The following is a 13,503-nucleotide window of genomic DNA, read 5'->3' as shown; positions in this document are numbered from 1 at the left end:
CACCAGGCATGCCTAAAAATGAGGTGTATCTATAACACAGGACTACTTGCATGCCAAACAGCAGAGGCAACATGTGATAGACAGAGCTAAGTGATTCCACAACTAACGGATCAGATCAAAGCCCTGTAGTCCTGCCACATCCAGTTGTGAATGGTGGTGGACAATTAAACTGCTAACCGGAGGAAGAGGCTTAACAAATATTTCCATCCTCAATGATGGGGGAATCCCAGCACATCTGTGCGAAAGACAAGGCTAAAACATTTGCAACCATCTTCAGCCAGAAGCGCCAAGTGGATGATCCATCTCAGTCTCCTCCTGAGCTCCCCAGCATCACAGATGCCAGTCTTCAGCCAATTCAACTTACTCATGTGATATCAGGCAATGGCTGAAGACACTGGATACTGCAAAGACAAGGGGCCCTGACAACATTCCAGCTGTAGTACTGAAGACTTATCTCCAGAACCAGCTGTGCTCCTAGCCAAGCTGTTCCAGTACAGCTACAACACTGGCATCTACCTGGCTATGTGGAAAATTGCCCAGGTATGTCCTGTACACAGAAAGTAGGACAAATCCAATCTGGCCAGTTATTACCCCATCAGTCTACTCTCTATCATCAGAAAAGTGTTGGGAGGTGTTATTGACAGTGCTATCAAGCTGCACTTACTCAGCAATAACCTGCTCACTTATGCTCAATTTGGGCTCTGTCAGGGCCGTTCCATTCCTGACCTCATTGCAGCCTTGAACCAAACATGGACACGAACTCAAGAGGTGAGGTGAAAGTGACTGCCCTTGACATCAAAGCAACATTTGATTGAGTGTTGTATCAAGGACCCCTGGTAAAATTGAAGTCAGTGGGAAACAGGGGGAAACCTTTTCACTAGTTAGTGACATACCAAGCACAAAGGAAGATGGTTGTGGTTGTTTGAGGTCAATCATCTCAGTCCTGGGGCATTGTTGCAGTAGTATTAGTCCTAAGCCCAACCATCTTCAGTTGTTTCATCAATGACCTTCGTTCCCTCATAAAGTCATAAATGAGGATGTTCTCTGATGGTTGCACAAGGAGCAGCACCATTCACAACTCCTGAGGTACTGAAGCAGTCCATGCGTTTATGCGGCAAGACCTGGATGACATTCAGGCTTGAGCTGATATGTGACAAGTGACATTTGCACCACACGAGTGCCAGGTAATGACCATTTCCAGCAAGAGAGAATCCAACCATTTCCCCTTGACATTCAATGGCATTACCATTGCTGAATCCCCCACTATCAATATTCTGGGCGTTACCATTGAGCAGTAACTGAACTGGAACAGTCATAAAAATACTGTGGCTACAAGAGCAAGTCAGAGGCTGGGAACTCTGCAACGAGTAACTCATCTCCTGACTCCCCAAAGCCTGTCCACCGTCTACAAGGCACAAGTCAGGAGTGTGATGGAATACTCCCCACTTGCCTGGATGAGTGCATCTCCAACTGCTCTCAGAAGCTCAACACCATCCAGGACAAAGCAGCCCGCTTGATCAGCGCCCCATCCACCACTTAAAGATTCACTCCCTCCACCGATGCACAGTGGCAGCAGTGTGTACCATCTACAAGATGCACTGCTTTAACTCACCAAGGCTCCTTCAACAGCACCTTCCAAGCCTGTGACTTCTACCAGCCAGGAGGAAAAGTGCAGCAGACAAATAGGAATATCACCACCTGCAAATTCCCCTCCAAGCTGCACACCATCCTGACTTGAAACTATATTGCTGTTCCTTCACTGTCATGTGACCAAACACCTGGAACTCTCTCCCTAACAGCACTGTGGGTGTACCTACACTACAGGAGCTGCAGAGGTTCAAGAAGGCGGCTCATGGCTACCTTCTCAAGGGCAGTTAGGGATGGGCAACAAACAATGGCCTTGCCAGTGATGCTCACATGCCATGGAAGAATAAAAGAAATTGCCTGACTGGGAGCCAATGTTGGTCAGCAAGCACAGGGATGATAGAGGAACAGGACTTGCCGCGAGTTAAGACATGGACAGTAGAGGTTTGGATGACCTCAAGTTTACGAAGGGTCCAGTGTGGGAGACGGGCCAAGAGTGAGTTGGAATAATCAAGTCTAGAGGTAGTAAAGGCATGATTAAGTTTTCAGCAGCAGGTGATCTAAGACTAGGGGAGAAGTCAGGCGATGCTATGGAGGTGGAAATAGCTGGTCTTGGTGGCACAATTATGAGGTTGGAAGCTCATCTTGGGGTTGAATGTGACACTCAAGTTGGAAACACACTGGCTTAATCTCAGGCTAATGTCAAGGTGAACAGTTGTTAGATAGGGAACAAAGTTAGAAGCTTAATGGCTCCAATGGCTTCAGTCTTCTTCCCAATATTTAATTGGAGGAAATTTCAGCCCATTAAGCACTGGATGTCAGATAAGTAATCTGATAATTTAACAAAAGTGGAGGAGTTGAGAGAAGCGGTGATGAGGTAGAGCTGGATGTCATCAGTGTATATTTGAAAACTAACACCGTGCCTTCAGCTGATGTTGCCTTTTGGTTTTGTTCTCATTGAGGTGAGAGATATCTGCTGGAGATTGAAACTGTTTTATTCCGTTTTGCTTCAAATGCTAGTATTAATTACTCGCAGTTCAAGTCCAGCACAGATTAGTTCCAGGGTGATTTCTTCCTCTGCATTATCAGGTGCCTATCTTGGTGAGACTGCCAACCTGTGTGTGCCCCCTTTCTCTTTCAAAGATAAGACTGATGCTTTCAGGGTGGTGATTTGATGTTAGAATTAGACTTGGTCAGATAGAATTTTGTCTTGAGCAGATGATAGTGAATTGGCCTCCCACTTTACACTCTGGAAGTTTCTCCAAATGCATTCGTTGTGTTGAGAGCTGGGCAGGTATTTCTGTACAAGGAGTTACTCAGATCTAGTTGATCTCCCAGCATGGTGATCAGTCTTCAGGGTTCTGAAGAAGAGTCATACGGACTGGAAACATTAACTCTGTTTCTCTCTTCACAGCTGTTGCCAGACCTGCTGCACTTTTCCAGCATTTTCTGTTTTTATTTCAGATTTCCAGCATCCGCAGTATTTTGCTTTTATCATGGTGATCAGTCCCCTGGATGTATATGTGCATTGCTGGCTGCCTTTTATAAAACATGTTCGATAGAATTAACTAAACAAAAGCCACTTAAAGCTTCTAGCTTGCTGTGGGGACTGGTCTACTCTCCTTTCCCTTCCTCCCTCAAAAAAAGAGACAGGCTTAGCAATCTATTTCTGATATTGTCGCCTCTTTCCCATTTGTTCCCAATAGTTGTCTAAATAATTAATGTTTTCCAAGCCTTTACCAGGAAGGTCTTGTGGTGCAGTGAGTAGTGTCCCTTCTCCTGGGCCAGGAAATTCTGGATTCAAATCCCACATCAAGACCTTGATAGCTGTGGAAAGTGTTATAGCCTATGTGGTAATCAGCCTGTAAATCCTTCCAATGTGCCTGACAGCAGGCAGTAAGAGTAGGAGGGTTTCCCAGTTAGCCATATACTACAGAAGGCAATGGCAAACCACTGCAGTACTTTGTCAAGCATAATCATGGGCCAATCAAATAGAGGTCCATGACTGCCAATGCCCTCATAGAATGAGGAGGATGTCTTTGCCAAGTGTGATAATAATAGTTTTATGTGATGTGTAGTATACCTTTAAGAAGGATGTTATAAAGGAAGATAACATGATCTTATGTAATCAATAGAGGAGTAGCGTGGCCTACCTCTGTAGTCAATAGTCTGAGTTAGTAAGGAGAAATATGGAGACAGGCTGTGAGTTAAAAGCACACAAGTGTAGCTGCTGAGTACCTTTGTAAATAAACAAAATGGGTTCCTCCTAAGAACTGTCTGCTGGTCAACTGCGTCTATTGTACTAACTCAGCTATCCCAAATAAGCGAGCAACCCGGATCCATAAGTCCCAATGAACAGGCGACCAGGATCCAACACCATGATAAAGATGTTTGTGTCCAATTGCACTTGGTACAAATTGAAGCAGTGGTTAAATTTCATATTTGGCATTTTTTGTTCTTGAGTTTGACACCTGCTTTTAGATTTGAAGGCTGTCCTTTGTACCGAACCAAGAAATGAGACTTGATTTGAGCTGAGGAGAGCATGGTCTGAATGTAAAAATGAGAGAAAAAGACGTGTATTTATAGGGGGCGACTTCCGTCCCTGTTTTTGGCCGCGAGTGGAGCAGCAGCGCTTAGGAAATCACAGGGCTGAACTTATTGTCCAATTCCTGCTTCTGACATTTTCACCAGGGGCCTTTATGTGGGTGGCCCCGGCACCTGCCTGTATCGGTTGAGAAGTTACTAATAAAATGCAAATTGGGGTCATATGCCAGTTGTGTGACTCTGAAATGCTTTTGAGGTGCCACTGGGTGGAGCATAGACCACGCAGCCTGATCATTGCTATTGGGTATTGAGCGGTATGTCCAGGGACCTCTAAAGGGGCTGCTATATACTGCTCCAGAAAGAGGTAAGTAGTCGTTTGGTAGTGCAGTGCACCGTGTGGACAGCAGTGGTTCAAGAAGGCAGCTCACCACCACCTTCTCAAGGGTAATTAGGGATGGGTAATAAACGCTGGCCTAGTCATGAATGAATAAAAAAAGAGCAGAGTAAAACGTCCCAAGGCACTTGCTGTCAAACAAAATTTGACAGCAAGTCACATAAGGAGATAATAGGACGGACGACATAAAGCATGGCCAAAGAGATAGGTTTTAAGGAGCATCTCTGAGGAGGAGAGAGATGTGTGGAGTTTTAGGAAGGGAATTCCAGTGCCCAGGTCCACATGTTATATAAATGTAAGTTGTTGTTGTTGCCCAACACAATGGCTTGGGCCTCTTACCCACACATCACGGTGATCGGGGTAGCAATATTAGGATACCCAGCTGGTGAAATTATTTCCCACCATACCTCAGCAAACATCTCAGGCACACCTCAGGGACCGTGTGCGAATGACCTTGAAGCAAGGCATTGTGGACATTTATTTGCATAAAACTTGGTGCTGCAAACAGCAATAAGACGGCTGACCAGTTTGTCTGGTGTTCACGTGTTGGGTGAATGAGTGACGATCATGGCTAGGGCACCAGGGGAAAGGAAGGGAAAACTTGCGTTTATACATCCCCGTGAATGTGGAGAGGGGGGTTTGGGGGGGAAGCGACAGGAAGGAGTGTGAACATGTGCGGCCTCAAAGACATTGCAGTGCCAGCTGTATTGTTGTTGTTACAGACGATTTCAGTCCAATGGCGAGATGATGTCAGTGGATCATTAGCCTGTCGTGCTGCCAATTTCAAGAGGTGACAGGCTCGTTGTTAAATAAGCTGGCACAACGGTGCGGACCACACTTCTACAAAAACAAGGCCTAAATCAAGTTCGTACACTGGTAAACACATTGTGGGCTGAAGGGGTTAACCAGCCCTGGGTTTCTTAAGTTGTTTTGTCAGTTGAGATGTCATTTGCCATGAAAAGCGTTGACTGCTGCCTGGGCCCAGTTGTCATGGTCTTTTGTTCCACTGGGCCCTGTTTGTAAAGCAAAGGTTTCTCAGTCCCCCTAAGCTTAAGTTCGCTGTTCCAAGTTGTACGGACTCCAGGCAGCTTGGCATCGACTACCTTGGCAACCAGAGATGTAACTAATCTGTTGTTCCTTGATGTGAGGAAGAAGACATTATTTCCATCAAGACTAAAGCAGACTACTGGGCATGTAGAAAGAGAGAACGAGGGAGAGACAGAACTTTGTCTGCTTTACACACATAGAGCTGTAGTTGGTGCTCTTGCCTTACTAAATCCCAAATACAGTCTGAAACATAACCTTTGGTCCACTTTTATGTGGCACCATGCCACATAAAAGGGATGGCATGGTAGAGTGCCTAAGGATGTCATCTTTCATCCTGTTTTTATAGAGTGGTGCCTGGGAGTACAGAAGTTCACCACCTCGTTGATATGAGAGAGTCACTGATAAATAAGAATGTAAGAAATAGCAACAGGCAGAGGATCATATGATCTTCTTCCATATGATCTCTCGAGGCGGCTCCACCTGTTAGGGAACTCCCTCCCTAACAACACTGTGGGTGTACCTACACCACACAGATTGCAGCGGTTCAAGAATGTGGCTCAAGGGCAATTAGAATTGGGCAATATGTGCTGGCCTAGCTTTTCCTTTTATTTATTTGTACTGGAAGTGGGTGTCACCAGCTAGGCCAGCATTTATTGCCCAACACTAATTGCGCTTGAGAAGGTGGTGGTGAGCTGCCTTCTTGAACTACTGCAGTCCCTTGGTGTAGGTACACCCACAGTGCTGTTGGGGAAGGAGTTCCAGGATGTTGACTCAGTGACAGTGAAGAACGGTGATATATTTCCAAGTCAGAATGGTGAGTGGCTTGGAGAGGAACTTCGAAGTGGTGGTGTTCCCATCTATCTGCTGCCCTTGTCTTTCTAGATGGTATTGGTCTTGAGTTTGGAAGGTGCTGCCTAAGGAGCCTTAGTGAGTTTTTACAGGGCATCTTGTAGATGGTACACACTGCTGCCATTGTGCGTCAGTGGTGGAGGGAGTGAATGTTTGTGGATGGGATCCCAATCAAGCAGGTTGCTGTGTCCTGGATGGTGTGCTGAGTGCTCCTGGCAAACTGAGAGTATTCCACCAAGGACAGTCACCCTCACCTCACCTCTGGAGTTCAGCTCTTTTGGCCATGTTTGAACCAAGGCTGTAATGAGGTCAGAAGCTGAGTAACCCTGGCGGAACCCAAACTGAGCATCAGTGGGCAGGTGATTGCTAAGCAAGTGCTGCTTGACAGCAATGCTGATGACTCCTTCCATTAATTTACTGATGATGGAGAGTAGGCTGATTGGCCAGGTTGGATATGTCTTGCTTTTTGCACACAGGACATAGCTGGGCAACGTTCCACATTGCTGGGTAGATACCATTGTTGCAGCAGTACTGGAACAGCTTGGCTAGGGATGGGGCACAAGTCTTCAGTACAATTGCTGGAATATTGTCAGAGGCCACAGCTTTTGTGGTCTCCAGTGCCTGTAGACATTTCTTCATGTCACGTGGAGTGAATCGAATTGGCTGAAGACTGGCACCTGTGATACTGGGTACCTCTATAGGAGCGAGTGACACCCACATACCATGAATGAATAAAAAAAAATCAATGAAATCAGGACTGATCTTTGATCTCAAATTCATTTTCCTGTCCTATCCTTATACCCCTAGTTTTCTTTAGTGTCCAAAAATCTATTGGTTTAAGTCTTGAATATACTCAACAACTGCAGTACAGAATTCCAAAGCTTTGCAGTCCTCTGAGTGAAGAAATCTCTCCTCATTTCAGACCGAAGCAGGCAGCACCTTATTCTGAAACTGAGTTTTATTTCTAAACTCTTCCCTGTGAAGCCCTCTAAGAATTTTTTGAAATTCATTAACAGGATGTGGGTGTCACTACCTTGGCCAGCGTTTATTTGCCATCCCTGTTTGCCCTTGAAAGGTGCTGGCGAGATGTGTCCTTGAATCACTGCAGTCCCTGTGTTTTAGGTGCACCCACATTGCTGTTAGGAAGGGAGTTCCAGGATTTTGACCCAGAGACAGTGAAGGAATAGCAATATATTTCCAAGTGAGGATGGTGAGTGACTTGGAGGGGAACTTCCAGATGGTGGGGTTCCCATCTATCTACTGCCGTTGTCCTCGTAGATGGTAGCGGTCATGGGTTTAGAAGATGCTGTCTAAAGGGCCTTGCTGAGTTTCTGCAGTGCATCTTGTAGATGGTACACACTGCTGCTACTGTGTGTCGGTGGTGGAGGGAGTGAATGTTTGTGGATGCTTTGTCCTGGATGGTGTCAAACTTCTTGAGTGGTGTTGGAGCTGCACTCATCCAGGCAAGTGGGGAGTATTCCATCACACTCCTGACTTGTGCCTTGTAGATGGTGGACAGGCTTTGGGGAGTCAGGAGGTGAGTTACTCACCGCAGGATTCCTAGCCTCTGACCTGCTGTTATAGCCACAGTATTTATATGGCTGGTCCAGTTCAGTTCCTGGTCAATGGGAACCCCCAGAATGTTAATAGTCGGGGATTCAGTGATGGTAATGCCATTGAATGTCAAAGGGCGATGGTTAGATTCTCTCTTGTTGGAGATGCTCATTGCCTGGCACTTGTGTGGCACGAATGTTACTTGCCACTTGTCAGCCCAAGCCTGGATGTTGTCTAGGTCTTGCTGCATTTGGACATGGGCTGCTTTTATTTCTTTCAATATCTTTTATATTTTTCAATTTTGTATCTTTCAATAGGTTCACCTCTCAATCTTCTAAACTCCAGGATCAGGATTTAGCCCTTGTCGGGCAGGCTCGGCGGGGAGCTGACCGCTGCCTGAGATCGAGGCTGGAAGACGATTTCACATTGGCGGGGCCAATTAAGGCCCACCCAGTGTGAAACGTGAGTGGCAGCGCTCAATGCTGCCTGTGCGGCCGGGGGGTGGGGGTGGAGGCGGGGTGGGGGTGGGGGGGCGGGGGGGGGGTGCAGTGCGAGCGGGGCGGGCATAAACTTTGCTCATGCTCCTGAGTGTGTGCTTGAGAATTTCCCTGAGGCACAGAGCTGACTCAGGGAGAGATGCAGAATTTTTTTTAAAAATTTATAAACATTAGAAAACTGTTATAAAACATGTCCCCTCATGTCACATGAGTAGGGACACGATATAAATGAAATCTGAAAAATTTTATTTTATTTGTATTTGCTTTAGGAAACCTAAGGTTGGATGGACAGTGAAAAATTCCATTTATTTGATCCTTTAATGGCCTTTAAATTGTCAGCTGGTGCGCTGCCGACTCTGGCACGTGCCCGCTGTCTGAAATGTTGCGCGACTGCGTGTTGACTTCGGGACACTCGCCTGACGTCAATGGGCGTTGTTTTACGCTCGAGCGGGTTGGGTGCGTGCCCACCTGCCCAGGTAAAAATTTTGCCCAGAGAATATAGGCTGATTCTACGCAATCTCTTCTTCTAGGACGCCCCTGTCATCCCAGAAATCGATATAGTGAACCTTTGTCCCACCCCCCCCTCTAAGGCAATTATGTCCTTCTTTAGGTAAGGAGACCCAAACAGTAAATAGTACTCCATGTGTGATCTTGCCAAGACCCTAACTAACTCCAGCAAGACTTCCGTACACTTCCAACTGTCTTCCAAGATAGGCTAGCATAGCCTTTCCCTTCCTAATTACTTGCTGTATCTACATGCTAACTTTCTGTGCTTTGTGTACTCAAGTTCCTCTACATACCAACATTCACTAATCTCTCATCTTCTGAAAAATATTTTGCTTTTCCATTGTTACTATCAAAGTAGCTTCCACACATTAGAATCATAGAATCGTAGAATGGTTACAGAACAGGAGGCCATTCAGCCCATTATGTCTGGGCCAGCTACTCTGAAGGAGCAATACACCTCATGCCACTTCCCCATCTTTTCCCCAAAGCCATGCAAATGTTTCTTTTTCAGATAATGACCCAATTCTATCTTTTGAGAGCCCATGTACACCACATCAACAGCATTAGCCTCATCAAGCCTCTCAGCAACCTCATCAAAAAGTTCAAGCAAGTTAGTTAAACACAACTTGCCCTTAACAAATTCATTCTGGCTTTCCTTAATTAACCTGGAGGTGACTATTAATTCTGTTTGAAATTACCATATCCCCATCACTGAGGTTAAACTGAGTGGCCTGTAGTTGCTGGGCTTATCTTTACACTCATTTTTTGAACAAACATTTGCAATTCTCCTGTCCTCTGGCACCACCCATGAGAAAAAGGAAGGCTGGAAATTTCTGGCCAGTGCCCCTGCAATTTCAATTCTCACTCCTCTCAGCATCTTTGGATACATCTCATCCAGTCCTGGTGCCTTATCAACTTTAGATATTGATAGCTTGTCCAATGCCTCCACCTTATCAATTTTATTCCAACCGTCTGCATTACCTCCTCATTCACCGTGGCCTGGGTAGCACCTTCTTCCTTGGTAAAGACAGATGCAAAATATTCATTTAATACCTCATCCATGCACCCTGCCTCCATGACTAAATCCCCTTTGTGGTCTCTAATTGGCCCCACGCCTCTCTTAATCCTTATGCTATATATATGCCTATAGAAGGCTTTTGGATCCCCTTTTATTTTAGCTGCCAACCTCTTCTCATATATCCTCTTCGCTTCTCTTATTAGCTTTTTCAATTCCTGTCTGAGCCTTCTACATTCGGCTTGGTTCTCCATTGTATTATCCACCCGGTATCTGTCATGAGGATACTTGAAGGAAACAGATGCAAAATGTGAACAGTCAAATCTTAATTTCTATTTCTTTCGACATCCAAGTAGATCTGGATTTGTTTGCCCTACCTCTTCCCTCGAGTGTTGACATTTATAGGGTGGAATTTTACTCTGGGGGGATTTTACAGTCCCACCAAAGTCAATGAACTTTTGAATGGCTCGCTGCATTTTATGGCACCACCCTCGCTATGATGGGGCTGTAAAATTTCATCCATGGATTCCGCAGCCTTTTTGCCCACTCACTTAACACGTCTATGTCCCTTTGCGCCCTCTTCATATCATTCTATTTTCCCAACCAACTTTGTATCATCATCAAACTTAGATATATTACACTCTTCACTGCTGAAGGTCATAAATAGCTGAAACTTAATCACTGCCCCCTGTGGGTGTCCACGGGTTGCAGCCTGCCAACCTGAAAATGACCCATTTATTCTTACTCTCTGTTTTCTGTGCAGTGAACAAACCTCAATCCATGTTAATATATTACTCCCAATCCCCTGAGTCCTACACTATCTGTAGACCTGCCATATATGTTACTCACGAATGAAGTTAATAAGAAGTTTAGGAGGAACGTCTTTATTCAGAGAATGTGGAACTTGCTATCATATGGAGCGGTTCAGACGAATAGCATATTATTTAAGCTAGGTACATGAGGGAGAAAGGAGTAAAGGACATGTTGTTAGGGTGAAATGAAATTAAATGAGAGAAGCCTTGTCTGGAGCATAAGCAACATTATAAACCATTACCATTTTTTTGTTATATTTTCACTTTGACTTGGCTGTGTGTTCACACCAATCTCGAAGCAGCCAGGGTATTTTTGGCAATTAAAGGATATGTTAATATTCCTGGCTATTTGTCTAATTTTAAACAAACACTACTGGATCACCTCACATTTAGAAATAGTTAAAACAAACACATTCCATTGTTTTTAAGAGTTGGCCCAGCGGATCCTGCAAGTCACTGATTTATTTCCAACCTGCCTGCTCTCGCACTCCTCACTGCAAGTGTGCAGTGGGTTTCGGTGTCAGATGTCTGCCAGGTTGATAATAATCTGGTTTCCAGAGACATGGGGCAGAAACATCCCCCCCCACCCCCGTTGGGAGCTGGGGGGGAGGTGGCGGGGGTGGGGTTGTGTAGGGGCGGGCGACGGCGGGCGTGAACCTGATCGACACCCCCGGTCGGGGCCATGCCGCCATTTTAGGTGGGCGGGCCAATTAAGTCCTGAGCGCTCCCTGTGCAGGCGGAGGGGGATTCCCTGAGTTGGGGACTGCGCTCTTTTGCGCATGCACTCAAAATGAGCGCAGAAATCTCCCTGAGGCACGGAGCTGCCTCAGGGAGATTAAGTTCGGAATGAAAGTTTGTGTTAAAGACAGAGAAAAATTATTTAGACATGTCCCCTCATGTGACAGCGTCGCATGAGCTGGGACATTTTCATCAAATGTTTGAAATTTTAAAATTTAATTAATAAACCCTTCACGAAGCCTCATTCCCCTCGCCAACCCGAAAATTCTTCCCATGAGTTCGAATCCCACCCAGCAGAGCCGCTGGGGGAATTTGAATTCAGTTAATCAAATAAACCTGGGATTGAAAAGACATCATCAACAATGGTGACCATGAAACTAGTGGGTTGTTTACCAATGCTCCAAATCTGTTGCCCTTGGTCTGGGTTATGACTCCAGGCCCTTGGCAATGTGGTTGACTCTTAACTGCTCTCTGAAATGGTCTAGCAAGCCGCTCATTTATTTAAGGATGGGCAATAAATGCCAACCTTGTCAGCTATGCCCACATCTCAGGAATGATTAAAAAAGCCTTTGCTCCTGGGTTCTGTGATGCCAAGGAACGAGGACAATGCTCAGCCGGGTGGCAACGCATTGCTTACTCCATAGGACTCACATTTACGCAGTAGTTTGTTATGATCTTAGGACATCCCAATGCACTTTACATCCAATGAAGTGCTTTTGAAGTGTAATCGCTGTTGAAATGAAAAGGGAAATTGGTACCCAACCCGTGTGCACCAAAGTCTTGCAAACAGCAATGAGGCAATGGCCAGATTTTTAAAAATTCTTTCATGGGATGTGGGCATTACTGCAAAGGCCAGCTTTTGTTGCCCATCCCTAATTACCCTTGAACTGAGTGGCTTTCCAATTCAGAGTTAAGAGTTAACCACTTTTCTGTGGACCTGGAGTCACATGTAGGCCAGACCAGGTAAGGATGGCAGATTTCCTTCCCTAAAGGGGCATTCGCAAACCAGATGGGTTTTTGTGACAATTATTTCATGGCCACCGGTACTGCAAATAGCTTTATATTCCAGATTTATTAATTGAGCTCAAGTTCCACCGGCTGCCACCCCTGTCCCCACAGAATTAGCCTGGGTCTCTCATCCAGTGGCATTGTCACCACTCCACCATCTTCCTGGATGATCTATTTCGTTGGTGTTGGGGGGAGGACCGAGGGGATAATGCCCCTGCACTTTGATAGATTGATACTACTTGCTTTTAAAGCAGAATGGACTAATTGGCGCTCATCTAAACGATGGTGTCTCCTACTGGGTCTGATTGGTCCGTGTTGCATCCTGTGGCTTCTTATGTAAGAGAGAAGATAGTGCAGGCTTTACAACCTTTTCATGGTCCTCATAACCATGAAAGTTACCCATTTGCTCAGCCCCATTAAAGGAGGAAGCCAGAGTCCGAGTGGATGCCGGCTTGCTCTCGAGCGAGGTTTTTACCGTTGCCATGGTTCCCCTTGCTGTCTGGGGTGAAGGTTTGCTGACGTGTGCCAGCTGTAGTATTGATAATTGCATCTATCAATTCTGATTCTTAGGTCAGAAAGATGTGTCATTGTATGTCTCCCTGTCTCCATTTTCCTCTCCTGAACTGAATGGCGAAAATGATAATCGTTTTATTTTAGCCATTAACCCAGAGAGGGGAGTGAGAGGCAGGAAAGCTCATAGTCAGTTCTCAGAACTAGACAAGGTCAAAATCTCAGGTCAACGCAAAGACTGGAACACCTCCGGGACCCTCTGGGTCATGCGCTTTCTACATCATTAAGACCTGTTTGGAACTAAGCCTCTCCTAAATGAGAATGTTTACAGAATGTAACTGAGAAGTGGCAATTGCTCCTGATGGGGACATTTAATCTGAGCAGACAAAATGCTGCAGTGTCTGCGAGCAGTTTGTTCTCTGTTCTATTCACAATGAATTCTCC

The 13,503-nt window shown here is 45.6% G+C and overlaps 1 protein-coding gene across 2 annotated transcripts in view; it reads left to right on the top strand.

Moving 5' to 3' along the window:
• Positions 1-13,503, top strand: part of sema3b (sema domain, immunoglobulin domain (Ig), short basic domain, secreted, (semaphorin) 3B) — a 428,874-nt gene that overhangs the window by 14,014 nt on the left and 401,357 nt on the right. The window contains exon 1 of one of the 2 annotated variants that reach the window (XM_041191339.1): positions 6,365-6,383. The exons of the other annotated variant lie outside the window; for it this stretch is intronic. The gene's annotated coding sequence lies outside the window, so the exon portion shown is untranslated. Of the gene's footprint in view, positions 1-6,364; positions 6,384-13,503 lie in introns of those variants that run through there. 2 annotated transcript variants of the gene reach the window in all.

Source organism: Carcharodon carcharias, chromosome 7, assembly GCF_017639515.1.
Source record: "Carcharodon carcharias isolate sCarCar2 chromosome 7, sCarCar2.pri, whole genome shotgun sequence".
Lineage (NCBI taxonomy): Eukaryota > Metazoa > Chordata > Chondrichthyes > Lamniformes > Lamnidae > Carcharodon > Carcharodon carcharias.
Note: the sequence above shows the minus strand (reverse complement) of the source record. Positions and strands in the feature narration are given on the sequence as shown.